The 25,884-nt window shown below is 38.5% G+C and overlaps 1 protein-coding gene across 1 annotated transcript in view; it reads left to right on the top strand.

Moving 5' to 3' along the window:
• The first annotated feature begins 3,189 nt into the window (after positions 1–3,189).
• cemip (cell migration inducing hyaluronidase 1) overlaps positions 3,190–25,884 on the top strand; it is a 135,284-nt gene continuing 112,589 nt past the window's right edge. The window contains exon 1 of the mRNA XM_017478099.3: positions 3,190–3,335. The gene's annotated coding sequence lies outside the window, so the exon portion shown is untranslated. The remainder of the gene's footprint in view (positions 3,336–25,884) is intronic.

The raw sequence follows: 25,884 nt of genomic DNA, 5'->3' as shown, positions 1-25,884 counted from the left end.
GCTCATTGTTGGCTCATTATGCCACTGGTTAGATTTGTTTCCACTCCTACAGAGATCTGCCAGAATATTTACTTAACTTTTAACTATTTATGCCAACTCATAGTTGCTTGTGCTTTATGTAATAGATATCCATTAAATTGTTTCCTTTTTCTATGTCTTAGTGCATCCATGCTTCACACTTATTATTTTTACACTCTAGTATAATGGAAAAAAATACAAGTGCTACAAATAGGGAAAACCACAACTTTGGTTTCTAGTTCAACTTAAGAGATGAGTGACAACATGCATTATCATTTTGTCATGCAATGACGTATCACCCCAAAAAACGGTTTCCCCTTTTCAAAAATAACATACACAATATTCCCCTTTCTCACAATTTAGTTGATCCATGAAGAGATGTTTGTTGCCTGATCTCTCGTTCTCTAGTTTGCTACTGGAGCTACAAGGATACGCTTCAGTGTGAGCTGGTAATGAAGCCCCAATAAGCTCCAGTGCTATATGGGTTGAGGCGGGTGTGTGATAATTAACCTAGAAACCCATGAGGGCACTACAGATCTGTTTCTTTCTAAAAGGTATAAGCAGTCACTTAGGGTCCACAGACAGAAAAATAAATTTTAAAAATACACTTTACTATCATTTCGCAAAAGGTTTTATGTGTCAGGCAGTCAAATGGGAGCGCTTTCTGGTGTCAAAAGAATAAAAACATCAATTTACATATCTGAATTAGGTGACTAACATCAGTAGATCACAAACAAGTGAAGAAAACAGATTTGAAATTGGTCCAAAATACAGGTAAGAAATTAATGCAAATTAATTTTATTTAATCAGTTTTTCTGATTCTACTTGAAGATGTAATTGCAATGGCAGACCAAACTGTTTTTGTTCCACAATTCCATTTTCTCCCATAACTTCTTCTGAAATGTTTTGTCCATGTAACAAACAGTCTTGCTAACCTGCCACTGTGTCCAGCTGGTGCAGATTTAGTGAAGGTACCAAAGCTGTAGAACCCGAACCTTTATCAGACTACTAGACAAATGACTGATGGAAAGGAGAAACAAGCACAGCTCCACTTTTCTGGTTCTAAAGGTCCTAGTATTGTGTGCAGTAAAAAAAAAAACCCTTCACATTCTAAAGATCCTAATCATTAATGATCTAATGAACCTTTGGGTTTGTGCAGTAAAGTAGGTATAATAGTGGAAATGTATAGCACTAGGTAGTGCAGTTACTATATCATATATAATATCATATTATATCATATCATATATCATACATTCACCAAAAAACCGCTGAACATATCTAGTTTTACTTTTAAAAAAAGTATCATTATTTTATATTTTGTATATTATTAGTTTTTATTTGAAGATCAGTTTAGTTTTAGCTGGTATTTACTTTGGCTTTGTCACTTTCTATTATTTTAATTTAGTTTTACCATTTATTTTGTGGCACAGAGTGTCTTTCAGTTGTTTGTGTCTGATTTTACGAAAGGAATGCATGAAGACACACTGAACATTGTGTAACTTCCTTGAAACAAGCAAAGCATGTTTAACATTTGTTATCAAAGGTCTACAAGTACACTGTCAGCAAATAATCTTGCTGAATGTGGGGAAATAAAATGATCTTTTACCTCAAAGTACGGCATTATTATAAACCAGACGTGTAGCCTACTTTTCTGCGTATGTTAATAGTTTTAGTATAGACTAGTATAACATTCTTCCACAGAGCAATTATTTTTTGTGGAATGTCAGATTGCACATATCAGGAAGGATTTTTCCTCAATCTGGCAACCCACACCATTCTTCAAATGCATTCCCGGAGGAAAGCAGCAGGTGGGAAATAAATATATTGCTGCTGATGACACTTTTTTTTCAGCAACTTGCAACAATTCTTATTTTAACCTTAATGTCATTTGTATTGGAATGAGAATGTGGGGTCAGCTTAGACAATGGGGTCAGCTAACATCCGCAGTGTTAATTCAGCTCAAACCCTGTTGAGATAACACCTAAAGTGTTGAATGAACATTTACAGAGTTGCCAAGTTAATATCAACAATGCTAAATTAACTAATACAGTGAAGGGTTAACACGCCACAGCTTTACATGAATTTAACACCTATAGTTTTACATGACCTTTTATTGTGCATAATTAACACTTTCTAGTGATCAATATTAAAACCTATAGTTCTACATGATCTTTTAGTGTTCTGAATTAACACCTACAGCATTACAAGTCTAGTGTTGAATGAAAGCCAATCCAGAGCTGAATTAACCCAAGTATTGCTACAGTATTTACCCTCAGTTGTGAATGAACACCTAACAGTCTTGAACAAACACCTACAATTCGGAATAAACTCTTAATTTAATACATTAACACTTATAGTGATGAAAGAACACAAACCTATTATTTTTAACATTGTAAAACTGTAGGTGTTAACTAAGCAGTGTAGGTGTTAAACCAATACCTTAGGTATTTGTTCATCAGTGATAGTTAAGTAATGAATTTGTGTTCAGGTAATTAACCTAACTAAAGTAGTGAATAAGTCAATTAAGAGTCCGGTCCACATTGTAGTTGTTTATTCAAGATGGTAAGTTATCAATTTTTGTCAATTCATGAATCAAGTTTGTACATGTTATAGTTGATGTAAGTGTTAATTCTACACAAGTTCACTTAAATCTGCATGTGTGAATTCTTCACCTTTTCAATACCTTTGGAATAAGTATGCGGTTTCACACACACACACACACACACACACACACACACACACGTGGCAATTCCACTATTACTGTGAAGAATGTTACATGAACCTGTGGCAAATCTCGTGTTGAATGTAAATACTGTTAATTCGACGTTTGTGTTAATTCACCTCTGGGCTTTGCGTTTCTTCAGCACAGTATCGACTCGTGATGTTGTGCGTGTTAATTCTTCCCAGTAACTCTGTCTATGTTAGTTCGGCACGGTGTTAATACTCTACAGCAATGCTCAAGCAGGCTCCTCAGCTGTATTCACGCCCTCTGAATCAAGTTTTGCCAAAGTGCCTCGCGCCGTTTTGAATTCCACGTCTGCCCGCAGCGCGCGGATAGCTCCCTTATTTGCATATGCATACCTGGTGAGCCAATGGTGTGCCACAGGGCGTGGCTTCCCCCACAGCGCGGTGCTAGCGGCTCGCACAGGTCTGTATAAATGGGAGCTCAGTCGCGCGCACAGCTCATACAATAACGCATGCACGCACACGCAGCACGCACACGCTCAGCGTTAATCCTTCTCCAGCAGCAGTTTGGATGACAGTTCGGGTTTTATTTTTGCCGAGAAGTGGACAGCGATTTTTGTTCATGCTTCCAGGTTTGTGTGTCACTTTGGACTTTTTATCTTTATGGAGTTTTTTTTAATTTAATTTAATTTTATTATTTATTTATTAATTCATTCGTTTATTTATTTATTTAGATCTATGTAGATCCGTTCTAAAGGTCGATAATTCAATAGGACACAGGTGCGTGCGAGCTCATTTTTCTGAGAGGAGGGAAACTCTGGTTGGTATTTTTTCATTCAATGTGCACCTTTCCATATTTAAGCTCGTGCAATTAAGGGATCGCCTGATTTAATTGCCACTCGAGTTTTGCATTTTAGCATGCACAACACTTCACGTCTATAACCCCCAAACAAACCATCTCAATGCAGTGCACTGGAGTCACTCATTCCACTGTTCTATTGGCAACCTGCTTTTTAAATTCCAGTCCCCAAGTCCTTATCATTTGAAATCCGCTTTCAATTTTCCCGTAACTCTCCCTATTAAAAACTCATGTGAGACTGGTAAGTCAGGTGTGATAATCCACAAGATGTACTGGGCAGAAGGACTGAAGAAGCAGGAGTGGGAAATCCAATAGATCGGCAGAAGGAGAGCTGAACAGCTGATTTTGAGCTGTATGCACGTGGTCGCATTCCACGGTGCAGAATCGTGTCAGTGCAGTAATAATAATAACAACAACAACAATAATAATAAGCGTCTAGATCTGAGTTTGTTAAGTAAGCGCACTTAGAAACTTCAGTCCTCGGTGTGATGCTGAGATGAGCGACCCCCGAGAAGAGCACCTGTTACGGCATCGTTGCATCATCACACACACACAGGTGAGCGCACGTTTATTTATATTCTTATGAGACGTTACGATCAAATATTTCATGATCAAACACTTCAAGTGTTAATTGAAGAGATAACTGAATAAAGTGTTGGGGAGGAAGATCAGAAGCATCTTATTTGCACTGCAAAACCTTCCGAGTGGAATTGAATACCTAGGTAACGCGTAGTTTTTCATTGACACTTAAGTTGCCTCTTATAGTTCTTGAAATAATGCAGTCTTGGCGTGACAGCTGAGCATGAAGTGTGAATTAACACCTACATTAATAACGCTTACAATACTAAACACCTCCAATTTCAGATCGGTGTAGATGTTAGTTCAACACTATGAGGCAGCTTAACACTGTGGGTGCTCATTGTAAATTCTGCCTTAGAAATGTTGTAATTCAAAGCTACAATTGTTAGGTCAGCATTGGATGTGTTCATTCAACACTGTGGTTATTAAGTCAGCGTTGTATGTGTTAATTCAATACTAATGATGTTCATTCATAACTATAGTTAGTAAGTCAGAATTACAGGTGTTAATTTAACACTAATGGTGTTAATTTATAACTATAGTTATTAAGTCAACATTGCAGGTGTTATGGAACACTGATGGTGTTAATTCAGCGTTGCAGTTATTAAATCAGCATTGTAGGTGTTAATTCAACAGTGTAGTCATCAAGTCAGCACTGTATGTGTTAATCCAACACTGTGGTCATTTAGACAGCATTATAGGTGTTAATTCAACTCTGTAGTTATTAAGTCAGCATTGTAGTTGCTAAAATAAACACTGTAGTCAGCACTGTGTGTGTTAATTCAACACTGCAGGTGTTGTTCAACACTACGGTATTAATTCAACACTAGATGTAAACTTAATACTGTATGAGTCAGTTTAACACCTTTGGTAAACTCATTTCATTCAGCATTGCAAGAGATTATTCAACACTGTAATAATCACTTCAACACCCGGTGTTAATTCTACCCTTTAGGAGTTAAAGGGTTTTATTGTGAAATCTGAAATGTACAATCTCTACCATGAAACACCCAGGTAATATCGAGTAAAATTTCTCATGCGGGTGTTTGGCGTTGTTTTTTATGCCAGGTAACACACAGACACATGCACACACACATCAACACAGTCCTGTGATGTGATGGAGGTCAACTTTTGACAGCTGATCTGTATTATTCACATCTAGCAAGTGACTGATGAAAACAATTGTCAGCTAGTGTTATATATGACTGCTGTGGGCCACGTTGGTACACAGGAGCTTCATTTATGAAAAAAAAAGCATTTGCATTTGGATCTTTAGTCTTTCTGTAATCATTATTCCAAAGACATTTGTTCAGCAGCTCTCAGTTGGTAAGATCAATGTCTTCCTGGCGGAATTTCCCAATGTGAAGTTTGGGGTTCTTCCAGCCACAGTCATGCCCATCATACTGGCACACATCAGCCTGTGGAACACTGGCATCTGTAGGCTTAGAGCCATTATTGAGCTTTAACAATAAAGTGGGTGTGCTTTGCCAAATTCACTCACATCGACTGGTGCCAAATAAACTGGTATTGCATTTCCAAGTCTGCTGTTATTGAGTTGACAAATGCACTGGCATTGGAATGCCAAGCCCACTGGCATTTGTTTGCCAAGTCCATTGTTAGTGAATTGCCAAACCAACAGGCATTGGGTTACCAAGGCCATTGCCATTGGATTTCCAAGCCCACTGACATTGGTTTGCCAAGCCTACAGATACTAGGTTTCAATACCATCAACTTTGGTTTGCCCAACCCACTGGCACGGGGTTGCCAAGCCCATTTAAATTAGGTTGCCAGTCCCACTGGCATTGCCTTTCCAAGCCTGCCAGCTTTGGTTTGCCTAACCAACTAGCACTGGGTTGCCAAGCTCACTGGCATAGAGATGTTTGTTGTTTTTTCTATTAGTGTGAAATTGCAGCAGGCTGCCAGAAACAGCTTTTCATTCCTCGTCCAGCAGCTACTAAATGGTGTGTGAAATTATCGAGAGTGGCGATCCTTTTCCCACACACTCTCAGAGCTCCCACTCCCGTTCCCTCTAAGTTGTTAATTAACGGCAGCGGCGTCTTCAGAATGAGTGTTTTAATGAAATTAGTGCCGCGTGTGTGCGACGGTTTGCATCCCATGCCTCACTAATGACTTGTGCAATCACAGCATGCTGGTTTGCAGTCACCTACTTTCTCTCTTGGCTCCTCAGAGGAGGATGGGAAAGTGGCACACAGAAGCGGAGACCATTGTGGCTGCGTTTTTCTCATATAAAGTAGCCCTCAGTGGCAATTAGTTTATTGTAGGGTAGAAGGAAAGGAGCAGTGGCTATAATTCTGCTCTTCCTGTCTGAAGGTTATTTTAGGCTGTACATTAAACACAGGCTGGCTTCAGAGTGACCTAGTTACTCTTACAAACACACACACACACACACACACACACACACACACACACACACACACACACTGGCACACACAGGTAGAGGCTGACAGATGTCCTCTCACTCCGCCCATGCTCTTACTATCTCTCTGATCCTTTCCATGATCCTTCCTCCTTCTCTGTTTTAGTCTAAACTCTTTCTTTATTCTGTTTCTCCAGGTCTATAATTGCTAAAAATGCTACATTTTATGTCCAGTGTTCTTGTTAGAAAGTTTTTTTTTAAGAACACTAGAATACATAGAATCAGCTGGAACAACATTCTGGGTATAGTCGTAATTTTCATGTAATCGAATAGTGTAATTTTGATGGCTGTAGTATGAGTGTCACATTCAAATGATAATGTAGTGAGAAAAATGAGTGTTTTCTATAACATGTACCTAGCTATTGTTTTTGTTTAGCATCCTTACACTTTGTTAGGCTTTTACAAGCTGTTAGTCGTAATACATCAATGTAAATTGTATCAAACTACACGTTTTCTTTCACATTTTCTTGATATGTCTCCCTGGTTGTCTCTGTCTGGGTTTGGACTGGAACGAGATTTGTGTTACAAATTTAGCTCCGAAGGCTGGGATGAACAGGCGCACTAAAGCTAATGTCGAAACATAATGTAAGCATTTGCCATAAAGCATATTTATTGAACCTGATTGTCAAGCATCTCGTGGTTTGTCTGTTCATGTGAGCTAACAAGAACCTGATCAACTTCTTAAATAATGCATGACTCATTCCATGCATCAGTTTTTGTAATGGTTTCTGAACAAGATATAACAACATGACTATAGTGTTGTGACTGAAGTGGTCACCACTTCATACCCATTCACCTGAAAAACACATTTATTGTTTTTTAGACAAGGCTAATGAATACCGTTCCTGTGTATCAGCGAACATGCTCCTGCAAGTTCACTGTCAATCACTGCTGTATGAACCGATTCAATTTGGAAGAAAAAGGATTAGACATTGCCAATTCCCACTATCACATTGCAAATGCCAACCAGGGAAGGTGTGGACTTCCTCATATGCCAAACACCAAATCTTTTCTAACAGGCCCACTGAACACACTAGGGGAAAGTGCTAATTGTCCTCTCACCTATACACAGGCTCACAGACTGGATAGTCACTTTGATTACAAGTGAATACAGAGAATACACCTAGAGAGCAAAGCCAGTTATTTTTTTGTGGACTTCCATCCATGTTCGGATTCAAACTTGCAATCTCCAGACTTCATAGCGAATGCTTTCTGCTGCATCAGTCGGCTGCCAAGCATTCTGAACAATTTTCATTCACATTCTCTTTACATTTATTCTACTGAATTAATTAAATCCAAGTCCATAGTTGAGCAGTCAACATCTAAGGGTTTAGCTCCAGGGCACAACACAACAGAGGCTCGCTAGCATTTAGGGATTTAAAATTAGAACCTTTTGGTTGCAAGGATGGAACCTTAACCACTTTGCTTTCATTGCTTTCTTCTTCAGGTCTGTGCTCTAAAGTCAGGTCCTGCTTTTGCTTGACTCTTTTCCACTTTTAGTCATTTCCATGCAAATGACAACTAATACGGACTTGGGACTATTGGCGTGAGTGTTGAATATTGAAAGCAGGGCCGGGAAGTCACAGTGAATGTAGTGATTAATATCCATGGGGCACTGCTTCCATTTGTGGCCTTTTGCTTCCTTTAAAGGTTTAAATTATTTTCCCTTTATTAAATTTTCAGATGATCAAATATAAAAGGCTTCTAATGCAGCTTTCTTTAACATAATAATTGAATTCCACTGAACATGATATTTGTATGGTGTTATGGGCAGCAATGCTACATTCCTGTCAGATTTAATCATTTCAATCTGTAAAACAGGAGGGCAGCAGGCTTCTGAAGAAGTACCCAGGGGCAAACACTAGCTATAAAGAGGTAAGGACTACTGGGCAGGAATACAGAAAATACAACTATTCATTCTATAGTGGAGAGAGGTGCTCTACTCGCTGTTATATTTTCATGTATTCGTATCAATGATTTTATGTGAAGCAGCATGACAGAAACAAACGTGCTAGCTTTGAAATGTGGGGGGTCATGTTCCTTCACAGGGACTGGCATCCACAAAAGGCATAACTTCCCTGGATTCACAGGTACAGAGGTCAGGGCCGTTAGCTGGACTGTTATTCATCCAGAGCTTGTATGTGAGGGCTAATTTATTGTATGTGAGGGTTAATTTATTGTATGTGAGGGCTAATTGCATAAAAAAATTAGAAAATTGTACAAAACTTTGTGTGCCTCAGGTGTTATCACTGTTTGCAGGAATACCAGACATATAAAATATAAAACTTTTAGCTATCTAACACAAGACTAGGGGGCCATTTATACGACAACGTTTTCAACTAAAAACGGGACTCGATGCAAGTTTCTGAAAACAATTCCATCATCATCTCCATGTAAACATACAAAAACGAGAATCTGTGAAAACGATGATGTCACGTGCACGTGTATTACGTGTTCAGTCTATAGGCATGCTCACGAGTACTTCAAAACAACGTGCGAAACGTTTAAAACTACAGGACTTTTTGTGCTGCTCAAGGTTTCGAGTTTATTGACGCTTCTCCAGCAAAGTGTAGATTTACTGCATCACTACTATGACCAGCAGAGACGCGTTTGTTACGGCAAATTATTAACCCACATTTACGCCGAAGGGTATGAAGGGTATTAAAAACTTATCTAATCTTTGTAATTGTCTGTTTCGGAGAATATCTATATCCTTTATTGCTAATAAAATATAGAAAGCAGACTGACTGTTGGTGTCTCACTATTTGCACTATTTCGATTTTTTTCAGTATTTAAATATGAATGAGCTTTGTTAATAGAATTCTGACCTGGAGCACGAGAAAAGCTAAAAGATGGGGTTGAACACAGAAAAATTCATTTCCATAATGAAAAAATCTTTATGCACATTTCATGTACGTTAAATTATATTACGTTAGGGACGTCTCAGCTTTTATTAACTAAGAAAAATAAGCCAAATCTATGCTTGACGAGCGTGAGTTTTAACAATATTTTGTCAATGAATAATTTTCCAAGTCTAACTATCCATATTCTAAGTAAATGGAGAACTTTTGTTGTACTCCACGTAGATCATAAACCATTGAAATCATTTGAGAAATGTAAACGTTATTGTGCTTTTTATCCAGAAAAACTGCAGCTCGCGCGATTACTTGTATTTGTTAATAGGCCACTCTTGCCCGGATCAATATGGTGGACACGTTGATGTGAATGTTTATGTGCGCAGGCGCGTAGTGTTTCTTTACAAAGTGACATCGCCAACTACTGGTCTGGCATGTATTATATAGCGTTTTTAATCGTTTTCGCGGATCCATGTGAATGTGAATCGTTTTCACAACATTGCTGTCTGTACGAAAATTTTTTCAAAAAGCAAAGGAAAAACTTTCCTCTTTTTAGTACATCGTTGTCATGTAAACATAACCTAGGTTAGTTTGGTGTCGGTAGCCAAGTTTAGATGCTGCAGTGCCCTATGTTAGCTGTCCTTATACTCTGCTCATATCATGTTCACATAACTTGGAACTCATATAGACATTTACACCCATTTAGACCCTGTTTTCCTGCTCAGAATGAGAGGATGTTAGGTTTCATTTTCAAGCCCTAGACACGCCGATAAGACATGGGTATTTCGACGTATTTTCCTGTAACCCTTGTCTGATTGGTCTTTCCTCCATTCACTGACGATACAAAATTACAACACTGCCATCTTTTTTTATTTTTATTTATTTATTTATTTATTTTTACTGATGTTCAAGTTACGTAGTGACAACATGCTCCAAGTGGAGAATTATTCGGGTCTAAAGAAAAAAATCTTCAGGGCTCCAGCTCCAAATGCCCAGGCCAGGTTACACCCCTGACAGTGACCATAGCTCTTTGACTCCTAAAATGAACATACAAGTGAAGCAGCATCCAATCGTGCATAAAGCTGCACATTTCAGGTTTAGCTTTTTACACCAACACTAGCATTTGCACTCATAACTTTCTGGTCAAAAGCATAAACGGTTAGTAAACAGCTGGATTTGAAGTAGTAACATTTGTCACTTGTACTCTAATAACAGCATGAGGAGAAAAAAAAATGCAGCAGCACACCTCAATCTGCCTCCGAGAAAGCACGCACACACTTCTAGATTGGATTGCTCGGAATTGGAAAATGATGAAATCCGGCAACAAGTGAAATGCATAATAAATGGTTCTATTTCTTGTGTGTGTGTTCTCCCGCAAGCAATTTGTTGAAACTGTGAAAGACGAATTGCTAGTCCCACAGGAACACATGACCCGCCTTATCGCTCCACAAATGCCCCTGTGCCCTTATGATAACCGCTTGACTTCTTATTCATTATGAACTATTTAGAAAGGATCTTGAGTTCAGTCAGAAGCTAATGCTGTTTGAGTAGACTTTATGCTGATTTTGCAAAACAGGTGTTACGACAGCCTTGGCTCATTACCTGCATATGGGAGGCAGGGATTGGACTTACCTGATGAAACAGAGTAACGGGAATTGAGGATAGAGAAGAAACGGAGCATTGCCTGCAGCCATTGTCAGCTTTTTCTTTAGTGTCAGCTTTCTGGAGGTCATGTGGGACCAATTAATGTGTTTTATGCCCAAGATATGTGTTTTGTATGTCTGTGTGTGTGTGTGTGTGTGTGTGTGTGTGTGTGTGTGTGTGTGTGTTTAAGTGTTCCTCTCAAAAGTCTAAAAGCATGTGTAGTGTGCTAGAAAGGCTGGCGTGTTCATGCATATATATATATACAACACATGCGTCCATGATAAGAATGACCCCAATAAATTCTCTCAATCTGCGAACAAACTGAGTTGTGTAACATGGAGAGTGTGCGTGTCTGCACATCACTTAGCACCAAAGAGGAAGCCAGAGTGGTGCCAAAAAACCCCTGTTATGAATTTTCAGGTGGATGCAAGGGTAGCCATTTCTCTGTCGCTCACTGTTTCAATCTGCAAATAAAACCTCTGTCAAAACTGCACTAATTCAGTGACACTAAGAAGTTAGAGACCAAGAAGTTAGGATATATATTTTTATATGTTACTCTAAAGTATAAAAGGGCTTTGGTGAAGGAGTTTAAAATCTAATGCATCACAATGTGCATGGTATTCAGATCTGTTTTGCATGTTAGTTGTCCATAAGAATTTATAGTGTCTTATACCACAGAACTGTTCAATTCTGATTAAAAAGATAAAAGGTGTTGAGGAATTTTCTATAATTGCATGACTCTGTTGCGGTACTTGGATGCCACACAAAGCGGATTGAAAAAATTGTCGATATGGTGGAGTTTTCTGTGTGGAGAGATTTATTTAGCATTTTGGAAGGAGTCTCTGGGGGCACGGTCTTGGGGTGTTTAGTGTTAGGTTAGCATGTTTGCCTCGCACTTTTGGGCTTGGGGGTTTGAATCCCACCTCTGCCCCTCTGCGGGTCGTGAATGTTCTGCCTGTGCTTTGGGGATTTGCTTCGGGTACTCCGGTTTCCTTCCCTAGTCCAAAGACATGCGTTGTAGGCAGATTTCCATATCCAAATTGTCCATAGTATGTAAATGGATGTGCAATTGTGCCCTGCGATGGATTGACACCCCTTCCCAGGTTCCTTGGGATAGGTTCCTTGGGATAAGCTCCAGGCTCCCTGCAACCCTGTGTAGGACAAGCGGTATGGCTGGAATGAGACTCCAGTGTCAGAACATTGTAGTAGTCATAGATGGATGATGTTGCATTTTCTAAGGAACAAGTTGCATTTTTTCTGTCTTATTAAAACAGAACAGCTTGTTAGGGAATGACTGTTTATAGATGTTATAATATATTTACGCTATAACAGGGACTAACCTGTTTTTAGGATGTTCCACAAAAATGCCATTCATTAATAATAATAAAAAACAGTTTGTGTTTCTGTTGTCAAATTGTTGTTGTATAAGAGGAATCAATCACTTCAGAGCATAATCAACTTTTGAGTGGTAATGAACATTGTTGATTATTTTCCTATAACAACATGCCCAACTGTTTTATTTCATACATAATTTAACTAACAAGATGTATTGTACTCTGATTTATTACTGTATTTATGAATTCATTTTTGCGGTTCAAACATTTCAGGCTTAACTATATGTGGCTATGTATAAAAAGGAAGCTGTGCTTATGCAAGCTCTTTTGTGATGTTAGTTATACTGCAGAGTCTAGATGACTGTACCATGTGAACTCAAGTTGTAAAAGCAACTTTCAGTTTGTAGGAATGTGGTAAAGCTGCAGTGGAATGACAAGCCGACATCTTTGTGTAGCACGAATGATTGATTACTACAGGGAAGGCTGTGTGTACCCACACACACCTGCTTTGCCCCAGAGGGAATCGGTTTATGGTATGAACCTGTAATAATACACAACCTCGGGTTGCTTATTGACAGCTATATACTTTCAGACTGCTCTGAGTCTTTGAGAGTCACTGAAGGCTGAGCTATAACTCTCTGCGGTACCTTCTGTTCAAAATGGGGTACTGGTTATTGGAACAGGAGAGGATAATAATAATTACTTTTACTTGGGCTGCGCCTTTCTCTGGATGTTTTGTGAAAGAGAAGATCAATACATCCAGACATCTCATCAGCTTTAAGATGGGACTTCTGTGTATTGCCCAGTGATGGTCATAGCTTATTTTTTTTAGAGTCCTAAATAAAATTCTTTATTTTAAATTAAAATGACCCACTACACAGACCATATACACTATATATATATATATATATATATATATATATATATATATATATATATATATATATATATATATATATATATATATATATACACACACACAAATCCATTACCACAGTAATAGATATACACCACTTACACACACCATTTTCACTCCTCCATGATCAGAATATGCTGTGTTGTGGAACTGCTTGACTGTGAATTAACAGAGCATAAGCTTCCAATTAAATGCACAAGATGAGCGCTAATTTGCTAAATATATTGTGCCGTTTATTATAACATGTAAACTCATGCCCCTGTAGTTAACTGTATTTATTTATTTATTTATTTATTTATTTATTTATTGGTTTGTTTTTTTCCCTATCAAAGCTAACTGGGCTAACTAACAAGTGTTGGTTAACCCTAGCGTCTACTCTCGATACCAGTAAAAACTTGCTAGCAATTTAAACCACTAAATAAAACATGACTGAGGCTTATTTATATAAGGTTTTTTGCTAATGTGACGCTATAAATCATGCAAAAATAAAACGTTTCTAACTGTGATGAAGTTGTATGCCATACTCAAGCAATAGCATATATTTTACACAGTATTTTGGATTTCTTGAATCTGATTGGTCAGAAGGTTTTTAAAAATGCAATATTGTTTTTTGAGCGTGAAAACGGACGTCACAATTAAAAACTGAACACGTCTGCTCAATTCAGCATAAGCCGAATGAGTCACAGCATAGATCAGCAGGCGTCAGATTGCATTTGGCATGTGACAAAAGTGAGGCGAGCTGACTGACGGGAAGAGTCAGGCGAGCTGACTGACGGGAAGAGTCAGGCGAGCTGACTGACGGGAAGAGTCAGGCGAGCTGACTGACGGGAAGAGTCAGGCGAGCTGACTGACGGGAAGAGCGAGGCGAGCTGACTGACGGGAAGAGTGAAGTAAACTGACTGACAAGATGATGGCAGAAGTTTTGGTTTAATATAAGCGAGTTTGTCATTGTACTATTTTGTTGTTGTGTTTTCATTAAGAATAGTAATGAACCCATCATTCAAGCTGGTTCTGCCCCCGAATTACCGCTAATTTGAAAATGAAATGCGCACGGCCGCACAGGCATTCATAAGTGATTAAAAAGCGAGGGGGAAAAGACTTGAATAAAGTTGGCTTGACGTTGGACATTCAGTATTCACAAATTAAGGGACCATCTCTAAAGTTACATAAGACATTGGTATACACATTTCTACCTTCAAGAGCATTTGAAGAGAATGACTTACAGTCATAAAACCAACTGAAAATGTTCATGTAGGTGTCAGCTATGATGTACACTTTTTTAGATTTGTGATATTTAATCAAATAAGCTATCAAATCATATGTAAACATTTCCATGTATTTCACTACCTAATGGGCTCATACACAAAATATACCATAATATAAAGCTCAATAGCATTTGAAGAGAATGACGTACAGTCACAAAACCTCTGGGAAGGTTGGATATTTTCCTGCCTTCTGCCAAGTTCTCTAACTGAACTAAATGATTTTTATTACTATAAAAAAGCAAAACGACAGTGAGGGCGGTGCCGCGGTGTTGATATGATGTAATCGGTGTGCGGCTGAACATCGTGTAATACCAGGAACACCGACTATCGCATCATGCCGATGACCTGTTTAAATGATTTCGGTGTATGTATCAGTACTTTTTGTACATTTCCAGCAAATTTGAACAATACCGTGATAATACTGATAACCATGATAGTTTTGCTCAGGCTAATCGTAATATGAAATTTTCATACCGTTAAATCTCTAGTATGAATACAATCCGGACATGCTACCTCCACCATGTTGGCATTGTCATGTGACCTACAACCTAAAATGAGTTGACGTGCTGCCTTTTGCCATTTTTGATTCTGACAGCTCTTCCACACCAGTCCCGTTGCCTTATGGGATAATGCAGTGTAATTGATTCCATACTGCAGAATCTCAACAGAAGCAGTAGGTCATCCAGGTATTTCTCACCTACTGTTTTATGAATACTAAGAATTCGGACATACTACTCCTTTGGTGTACTGCTTTTTGCCTACTGTATAGTAGGGTAGTAAGGATATTCGGATGCAGCTATGCACTTGGCTGGCTTCATGTGACTCTGAGGAACCACCTTAGTCTTCACCATCTCTGGTTGGTAACTGTTGTAAGATAAGGGAAAGCTGGCCGGTTTGTGGGAATTGGTAGGTGACTAAATTGCGGAGAAAATAGAGTGGGTGGTTTTGAGGGGAATTTAAATCCCTACAATGTGGTTTTTGCTTTAGGATTGGGAATAAAATATTGGCCTGTGTACAATAGGCAAATTTACAGTTTTCGATGCTGCTGAATGGTTAGACATATCTCTTGTGAGAATGATGAGTATAGGCACAATGACAGAATATATGTAGTTGAAACTGGAAAAAATTGCCCCAGAGTCCCTGGGTTCACTCTATTGGACAGATGGCCACTGATTGAAACAGGAAATAAGAGTGTTGTGTAATAGACTCTTCTATTCTGTTATCTCCCTCATCATCTGCAGTAAAAACTGGAGCATGGCTGAAATGACTCCACCGAACAGCCAGAAATGAAGCAATATATCTGAAGACACAATGACTCACTTACAAGTCAGCAAGCCGCATTTCTTCTTTATTTTGTGTGTTCAGCATGGCAGTTTGCTGATGCAGTCATCACTTTACATTGTTAATGGCTACAAATGAGGGTAAGAGACAGTTGCTGTGAAATTTATAGAACCAGTGGTCACTCTGTATCTTTCTCACACAAATATGCTAATTTTCCATCCTTGCAGCATTAATCTGTGTGAATCGATTATACTGAGGGTTTGCATGGAAGGGATATTTGATCTTTACTCTTGCTTGATGTGCTGATAAACAGAGCAGCGGCAGGCAGATGCTCTGATTAGGAGTCACAATAGTGTAAGAGACGAAATGCAAAGCAGAGTTGATTGTAGTGACAATATTTGGGAGATTTGAACTCTCATATTGTGCTTTTGGTTAAGTTGTTAAATTGTAAGGCGGAGCTCCATACATACATGACACCGCATATCCATCCATTTACTATACTGCTTATTCTACACAGGGACACCCTGGCAGGCACAACTGCGCACACAGCTTACACACTATAGACAATTTAGAGATGCTAATCAGCATACAAGTGCATGTCTTTGGACTGGGGGAGGTACCCGAGGAAACCCGAGTACCCGAGCAAACTCCATGCACACAGGGCGGAGGCAGGAATTAAACCTCCAACCCTGGAGGTGCGAGGCAAACATGCTGACCACTAAACCACCGTGCCCCCTGTATACTGAATTATCTAGGTCCTACAATACATATACTTGACGGGTTCATTATAGGTTAGGTCCTTTTTCCTGTGCATTATGCCCAATTTTTATACAACCCCAATTAAGAAAAAGTTAAGACAGTATGGAAAATGCAAAAATTCAATTCACCTTTTACTATATTGAAAACACATTATTAACACATTATTTGATGTTTTACGTTGTGAATATAATTATTCACTCAAGTGAAATCTGATGACTGCATCACGATCAAAAAAAGTTCGGACAGTTGACTGTTTACCACTGTGTAACATCACCTTTTCTTTTAATAATACTTATTATGCATTTGGGCAGTGAAGACACCAGTTGGTTAAGTTAGCAAGTGCAATTTTCCCCCCATTCGTCCATTATGCATTTCTTCAGTTGTGAAACTATATGGGGCCTTCGCTGCCATATTTAGGCTGCAGAACTGCAGGCAGGCCATGCTAGCACCCACACTCTCTGCTTATGCAACCATGCGCTTGTAATCCCGGCAGAATGTGGTTTGGTGTTGTCCTGCTCTGGATGGCAGCATATGTTGCTCCAAAATGTGTATATATATTTCTGCATTAGTGGTGCCATTACGGATGTGCAAGTTACCCATGCCATAAGCACTGACACACCCCCATACGATGACAAATGTTGGCTTTTTACCTGATCCTGATAACCACTTGGATGTTTTTTTTCCTCTTTGGCCCAAAGAACATGACTGCTGTTTTGTCCAAAAACTATTTGAAATGTTGACTCCTCGGCTCACAAAACACGATTCCACTGTGCGACTGTTCATCTGTCTGAGCTCAGAGATGTCAGTGGCACTTCTGGACAGTGTTGATGTATGGATTCTGCTTTGCACAGTAAAGCCTTAACTTGCATCTGTGGATACAGCGGCGAATGGTGTTGATGACAAAGGTTTACCAAAGTACTCTTGAGCCCATGTCAGGATATCCATTACGGACTCATATCCATTACAGCTGGTTTTTTTAGACAGTGATGTTTGAAGGATTGGAGATCACGTGCATTCAGAAGTGTTTTTTGGCCTTGCCCTTTACTCACCAAGATTTGACCAGATACCGTGATTTTTTTAAATTATATTGTGCAATGTAGAAGGTGAAGGCCCCAAATCCTACCGATTTGTTTTTGAGGAATGTTGTTCTCAAAGTGTTGGATCATTCGCTGAAGCATCTGTTGGCAGATTGGAGAGCCTCGACCCATCCTTGCTCTTGAAGGACTGGGCCTTTTTTTCAGACCACAAAATAAATGTTTATCTTGTATTTTGTTTATCCTAAGTTAAAATATATACACTACACGTTACCTTTAAATGTAGCTAGTCCTCAAACTTGTTTAGTCTACATATCAAGTGAATGCAAGTTCATCACTCCATCCATAAACAAAACACAATAAGTGCTAAGCTACTCAACTCAATTACCAATGCATACACTGAAACATTAAACAAATGGCTCCATCCGTCTGTTATTGTCCAATGAGCCTCAGCATTAGAAGACCGTCCTAAATTTATACGCTTCTCCACATGCATTTTAGCTGCCTCTTTTCCCTATTCCTTCTTCCACATTTCATTCATCATTAGGAAAGGCTTCTGTGTCCAGCTGAGAATTTGCAAATCATCCATTAATGGTAAGAGCATACATCTGTGTTTGTCCACAATATAACTTAAGCAACATGGGTCACACTGGGAGATAATGATCTCAGTGGAGGCAGCCAGTTTGTTTTCCATTAACAGTGGATGAAATCTCCAGGATGCAAAGATTTTTGCCAGCATGTCACCTTATTTCTTTTTTGCTGTCACATTTCTCACAGCAGGAGTTCAATCCATGACATGAAGAAAGGACTGGGGAAACAACATCGATAGCACTCAGCTGTCTGTTTTGAATTCTGATTTGTTCATACAAATCACTACGTCCATTAGGAGTGACGATTATGAATACTATGAACTACAAAAAATTCCCTCTCAGAAATATCTGCTTAGCCCATTTCACCTAGAAATCTGACAGCAAAACCAATCCGATGACTTCCTTCTTTCTATTAGACAACTTTCCGATATATATATATATATATATATATATATATATATATATATATATATATATATATATATATACTCAGAAGGCCAGATATACAGTATGTACAAACGGTGATTTAAAAGCCACAGTGAAGTGGAGGAAAAGGTCAACCATCAAAGAATCTAAGCATACTGTAGGGACTATCGAGAGAAGACAAGTTTCGCAACAAAGATGTGTTCATAATTAAAGTTCTTATTAAATGAAATATGTCAAAACTAGTAGATGGTGTGGAGGGCATTAATTATATTTAGTTAAAAGACTGCATACAGATGAAGCTTCATGCAGTTAATCTGTATTCATTTTTTTGTGGTCAGCTCCAGCTTCTATAGCATTTAGAAAATTAGCAGCATCGCAAAGTGCTGTTTGCAAGCTCTGACAATAGCAGCCTAATTAACAAGCAGTACTTAGAAAAAATTGTATTCTTGAATAGTTCTTTTACCACAAACGATCTTGTAGTATTACATATTTAGGCATACATTTAAAAAAAAAAAAAGGGTGTACGACAATGAACGAAACAACTCATGCTGGCAGATTAAATGTAGGCTGATTTTCAGAGTAAATCATGCACTTGGCAAATCTGTCTAAAGAGCATGGTGCTAATTTACACCTGCGTTTAGGAGACGGAAAAAAAAACATGGACAAAACTGACCAGCAAAGTTTAATACTTTGAATGTAATATGTAATCAGTTTCCATCACCACCACACTTAAAAAAAAAAAAGTAAATCCTCCATGAAATGCGTATGTATTAGAGGAGAAGCATGCTTTGTGTGCTGCCACCTTTACGCTTGTATGCCTTAATTTTTTTTATGCAGAAGGCATATCTAACTACAACTGAAAATAGGCTCAAAGCGCATAGTCTGGCTCATGGCCACACCCAGGCACCATTGTCATTTCCATAAACGCTTCTGTAGTGTCATATGCTATTGTGAGAACAGAAATCATGTTTTTATGTATCATGTATGCTTAGATTCACATTGCAGGGAAGCAAAGTGCTTTCTACAACAGTAGTTGGGGGTTGGAGTGAAGTGCATGCAGAATTACTTTAGCTGTTCAGATTGAATTAAAATTCAGCTGAAAGTTTGTACACATTTTAAATCCAGAAATTTATCTCCCGTTTGATGTGCAGTCAAATATTGGCTTCTTTATTCACTTGTCATTTGCATATATTTGAAGAATTCTGTACTTTATTCTGCTCTGTCCTCTCTTCAGGATATTAGCCGATTCTTTATCCAAAAGAAATGGGAGACACTTCTCTGTACTGTGAATGTAATAGAAATATGGATTAAGAAGAGCTGTAATAAAGGGTGTAATAGATGCTCTTGATGACATTGTATTCTTAACAACTGAACAGTGGTTGATGGAAATACTTAGCTACTAATTTCTTTCCAACGTATAAGGAAATCTCAGTGCACTTCAAGCTACCCAGCTTTTCCCCCTGAGATCCTGTTGTGTGCTACTGTCTGGGAGCAAAGCATCCAGCTCATCCCAGCCAGAGTTTCTCAAGAACATTCCCCCTGATATCCTCAGAGAGCTTCAATTCCTTGTGGATGTTATTTCAGACAGGGCAAAAGGCCACGTGTTTTCTGTCTCCCAGCAGATTTCTGTCACAAATCCCGATAGCCTTGTAAAACAATCAACTGGCAAAAGGAGGTGATGTCACTGCAAGGCCTTGAGTAACTTTTTTCACTTGTCATTCTCAGTGTCGTGTCTACTACATTCAGTCAGATTATGATAAGAACACAGACTTTGAACCTTTCAAGACCCAACTGTCTAAAGTTTCCTGTGATGATTATGAATACTATGAACTGAAAAAAAAATTCTCAGAAATCTTTCTGTATAGCTTATGTTAGCTAGAAGTCGGTGACACTCAAAGCCAATTCACTAACGTCCTTCTTTCTGTTTGATGACTTCCTGACATATACTTAGAGGGTCAGATGTAAATCATGATGAAAAACAGCAGTTTAAAAGCTTAAAGTAAGCTGATTTTGAGAGAAAATCATGCACCTGGCAAATCTGTTAATTTACACCTGGGTTTGGGAGGAGGGAAAATAATCATGGACAAAACTGGCCACCAAAGTTTAACACTGAATGTAGTAAAGTTTCATTCTATCATCAGATTATTGCAAGGCAAACTGGAAACCCTAATGATGACACAGTTGTTTAGGTCTGTGGAGACCTAGCTAGTGGGTGAAAATTGTGTGTGGATAATTTAGCAGAACAATTTGCAGATGTAATATATCTATACCGTATACCATAAGTATAAACTCTTTTTGGTGCAAATACGTTAAAATACCTATTGAAATTCCAACTTGATTAGATTATTATTCTTATAGCTATTCTGTCTGCATAGCAAAACGAGCACAAGCCCCAGCTCACACCCTAATCTAAAGTTTCTACAGTGAACCATAGAAAATGTGCTTTTCATGATGAAATTTTTTCAGGGGGATTTATTTGAGTGCACAGACTGGTCAAAGTGTGAAAATTGCAGAGGTTTTAACACATTCCTTTAATCTCAAGGAACCATGAATGACTTCATATTCCCACTCCTTCTGTTGTAATAAGTAAGAAATAAAACATGACGGGGTGTGCAGTTATAGGAAAATAGTTCATTACGGAGTGGTGTGGTACAGCTCAGCAAAAAGCAGAGTTACTGTTACCACCCCAAAGGTGATATTATTGTCCTACAACAACATATCCTGAAGAGTTCAGTTCCCCTTATAGCACAACAATTTGCTAAGGATTGCATGTTTTAATTTATTAATGAACAAAATGTATTTTTTAAGCATTTATAGTTACATTTAGTGTTGTTCCTGTTATTACTTGTTATATCCTTATGTTACTTTACAATAACTATAAATCGTCACTCCTTCACCAGTCTCTTTCTTCTTTATCTTGAAGTTAATAAGACAAAGAAGCAACCTGTTATGTTAGCAAGAAAATGCAAAAAAAAAAAAAAAAAAAAAAAAAAAAAAAGACTCTCCAGAAGACTCTGTCATGGAGGAAAATTTATTTCTGTAAAATTGCTTTGGGATAATGTCCATTGTTAAAAGGGCTATACAAATAAAACTTTGAATTGAAAAAAAAATTTAATTGAAAATTACTGACCGTTACAAAGCACCGACATTGGAGACTCCTTCTGTTATGATTAAATAAACGTCTCTTTACAGAAAGTTTTCCCATATCCCTCCTTATTGACTTATCTTCAACCAGTATAAAGATATTAACTATTTCATTGCCACAAGTTTAGCTGCTGGTGAGCAGGGTGATGGGAAAAGGGAGGGGTGTGAGTCCCCTGCTGGGCAAACAATTCACACCTGCCAACAATAATACTGGTACAGAGATAAAACTTACAGCACAACTAAAGCTTTTTTTTTTTTTTTTTTTTTTTTTTAAATAGTAAAACACTATACAAACTGCCACAATAAAATTATTTAAACCTAGTAGTTTAGGTTTAAAAAAGTACACTTATACTTATAGCAAATTTTTAAATCTTTCATTAACCACTACTGTGTAGTGTGACATCATAAACAAATTCAATGCTGAACATGGGCACACCCAAAACGGGTGGAAATAAAAAACAATTTGTTTCACACAAGATATATAGATTACTTGATAAGGGTATATATGCAGGTGGGGAGCACGGTGGCTTAGTGGTTAGCATGTTCGCCTCATACCTCCAGTGTGGGGTGTGGGGTTTGATTCCTGCTGGGGCCATGTGTGCAGTGTTTGCATGTTCTCCCCGTGCTGTGGGGGTTTCCTCCGGGTACTCTGGTTTCCTCCCCCAGTCCAAAGACATGCATGGTAGGCTGATTGAATGGGTGTTTGAGTGTGTATGTGATTGTGCCCTGCAATGGACTGGCACCCTGTCCAGGGTGTATCCCGCCTTGTGCCCATTGTTCCCTGGGATAGGCTCCAGGATCCCCCGTGACACCGAAGGAGTAAGCGGTAGAAGATGGATGGTATATATGCAGGTGCTTCTGTTCAACTGAATTAAGTTAAATAATTAATGGAATCTGTTTACTAATGACTTTTTTCTTCAAAACAAGACTGGGGTGACTTTAACTGTTCGTAACATTCGTAACAAATTCACCCACAAAACTCCATAATTGCTGTTTGGAAACTGTACTTCAGCGATCACATCATTGTGAATAATAAGAGATGTGTGACAGGTGTGAGATCAGTGTTTTGTTTACTCCACCTGTCCCTGCTCACATCAGTCTGCTAAGTTAAATTGCAAATGTGCACCACTTCATGCAATCGGAGCTTGTTAGTGAGTGCACATACCCTTTTAGCATCTATGAGTGGAGCTCACATCTTTTGCCTGTAGTGAAATAAAAGTAGGTTTGTGTGACTGAAGTGTTCTTACATGCAGTTAAAAAAGCGTGGTGGTTGTGCAGAAGGTGTGGTAAACTGAGATGATGAGTTGATCTGCTGGAGTAATTCGCACCATCTGGCTCAGAGTGTAAAAACTCAGCAACTGAGAAAGTGTTTAGTGCTTCAAAAATACCTTACAACTTTTAGACTCCCAGTTGAATCTGTGCTGAATAAAAAAGGATCTGTTCATTAGCATTTTCTGTAACTCTTGGTTCCAATCTGTCATCAGAAGGAGGACTGGAGAATTTGGGATTTTAAACAAACCTACCAACAAACTATTTAAACAAATGTCTAAAGTATATGGCTCTTGTCAAAGCCTCTGATTGAACATGCCTCAAATCCACAAAGGTTCTGTAAGTCAGAAGCCTGCCTGATACTAAACCTGTTTGTCTGACCACTTCAGCAGGCTTAAGCTGATTTGTATTAGAGTAATGGACCGTCCTTCATTAAACTGCCAAAAAGAGCAGCGAATTAAAGCGAGCCTCTGTGTGCAGTGTGATTAAAGTGAGCTTAAATGGTAACACGAGCAAAAGGGTCGCTGCAGATCCGTGGGGAATATTCACACATTAGCAAATCATTAGCATTCTTTAATTGTATTTTCCTATTCCTTTGTTAGATAATACTTTTTAATACGTTTGTTGGCTCCTCAGTTTACAGAAGGTCAAATTTCTCAGGATCCTTAATAAAATTTAGCTTGATATTTTTAGATTCTAATATTCATGACAAGCTCATCAAGGACATGGGAGACAAGGGGCATTGTGGGTTTGTATGACTAGATGAGTGACTTTCCAGTTACAGACACTGCAGTGTTATATTATGTAAGTGTAATAGGAGAACAAATGCGGGTGTTTTTTTTTCTGTTCTTAAAAGTAGCTTTTTATTCCAATCAAGGTACATAGTGAATGGAGAAAGTTACATTTTTAAAGACTTTATAAAATGAAAATGAAGCTATTATAATAAACAATAATTACCTCGTAGCATGTTGAGTCTCAGTATTGGAATATGTCGTTTTCAGCAGTGGTCCAGACAGACTGCTGCTTAATGATGGTAATTACAGCTTAGATTAGCAGAAGATTGGTGATTAAATAGAATAAAAGAGAAAGCAGTTGCTTGTATTTAGGGTGTGTTTGGTATGTTATTTGGTTTCTTGGGCTTCACTTATTTGATGATTTTTTTTTTATATATATATTAATACTGATCATATTGCCATCATTAATACTGATCATATTCTTTTAGTTTCTCTGCATCTTTTTTATTTATTTATTTTTTTTGCAAAACTAACAAGTTTCAACATCCTAGCATTTTAATGTCATCGCTATTTGCAGGACTACCAAGCCAATAAAATATTAAACTTGGCTACAGTGCCATGCAAAGTACACTAGCTGTCCTTATCCTCTGCTCACATCATTTTCACGTAACTTGGAACTCATATAGACATTTACACACCTTGTTTATATGGCTCAGCATCAGATGATGTTAGTGTTTCAGTTTCAAAACCATTACTGGTAAAATAAATTAAAAATAAATCAGTGTAGATTCATTTTCCCCTCATACTAACTGACAGTGTGAGCTAGAGTTTGGGAGAATTGAGACCTGTCAGCCAATAAGACATGAGTATTTCCACATATTTTCCTGTAAACCCTGCCTGATTGGCCTTGCCTACGTTCAATGAAGATACAAAATTGCGACACTACCCTCTACATTTACTAATGTTCAGTTACGTGGTGACAAACTGCTCCAAGTGGAGAATTATTCAGGCCAAAAAGAAAAATCTTTGGGGCTGGGCCAAAATGCCCAGGCCATCTTACACCCCTGTAGCACCATCTCACTCAGATGGTGTTGACCATTAGTTTAAACCAACTCAAGCACTCCTTTAGTTCTAAAAACTTAAAGAAACAAATCAAAAGCAAATTAAAAGACTGTGGATTTAATTCAGTAGTAGTGATGGTAACGCAGGCAGCATGGTGTTCAGTGGTAGCATTGTCACTTCACTTCTCCAGTCTGTGTGGAGTTTTGTTAGTGTCCCTGTGTTCATGTTGGTTTCCTCTGGGTTCTCTGGTTCCCTTGTACTGTCCATTAACATGCATGAAGGTGGCTTGGCTATACTAACTTGCCCCTAGTTGAAAGTGTGTGTTTGTGTGTGTTTGTGTGTGTGTGTGTTTGTGTGTGTTTGTGTGTGTTGGTGTGTGTTGGTGTGTGTTGGTGTGTGTGGGTGTGTGTGTGTGTGTGTGTGTGTGTTTGTGTGTGTTTGTGTGTGGGTGTGTGTGGGTGTGTGTGGGTGTGTGTGGGTGTGTGTGGGTGTGTGTGGGTGTGTGTGGGTGTGTGTGGGTGTGTGTGGGTGTGTGTGGGTGTGTGTGGTACCCTGTGATGGACCAGCATTCAATCCAGGTTGAATTCTCCTGCCTTGCACCCACTGTTCCAGGGACAGGCTCAGGATCCACTGCAACACTGAGAAGGATGAAGTCGCTACTAAAGATGAATGAATGATAGTAATGTAGAATTAAAGTCCTTGTGTCATTTGTGGATGCCATTATAAGCCTTGTTTTTGTCAAAAACAAAAACACTTTTTACCGCCTCTTTTTTTTCTTCTTTTTTTATATTTACTGCCTCCACCGGATCAGTACTTTCTCTCCTAAGCAAAATGTTAAAATTCAAAGCTTTCCCAATTTGAAAGAGCCAAGTGGAGGGAAACATGCCTCAGAAACTATGAATAGGTTTCAAATTAGATAATAGTAGCATTGTAGAACATGCAGTCTGGTCAAGCCAGGATAAAGGGAATTAAGTATAACTGAAGACTGATTTT

This window comes from Ictalurus punctatus, chromosome 10 (genome assembly GCF_001660625.3).
Source record: "Ictalurus punctatus breed USDA103 chromosome 10, Coco_2.0, whole genome shotgun sequence".
NCBI classification, from domain to species: Eukaryota; Metazoa; Chordata; class Actinopteri; order Siluriformes; family Ictaluridae; genus Ictalurus; species Ictalurus punctatus.
The sequence above is the reverse complement of the archived record's forward strand: the minus strand, read 5'-3'. Positions and strand labels throughout refer to the sequence as shown.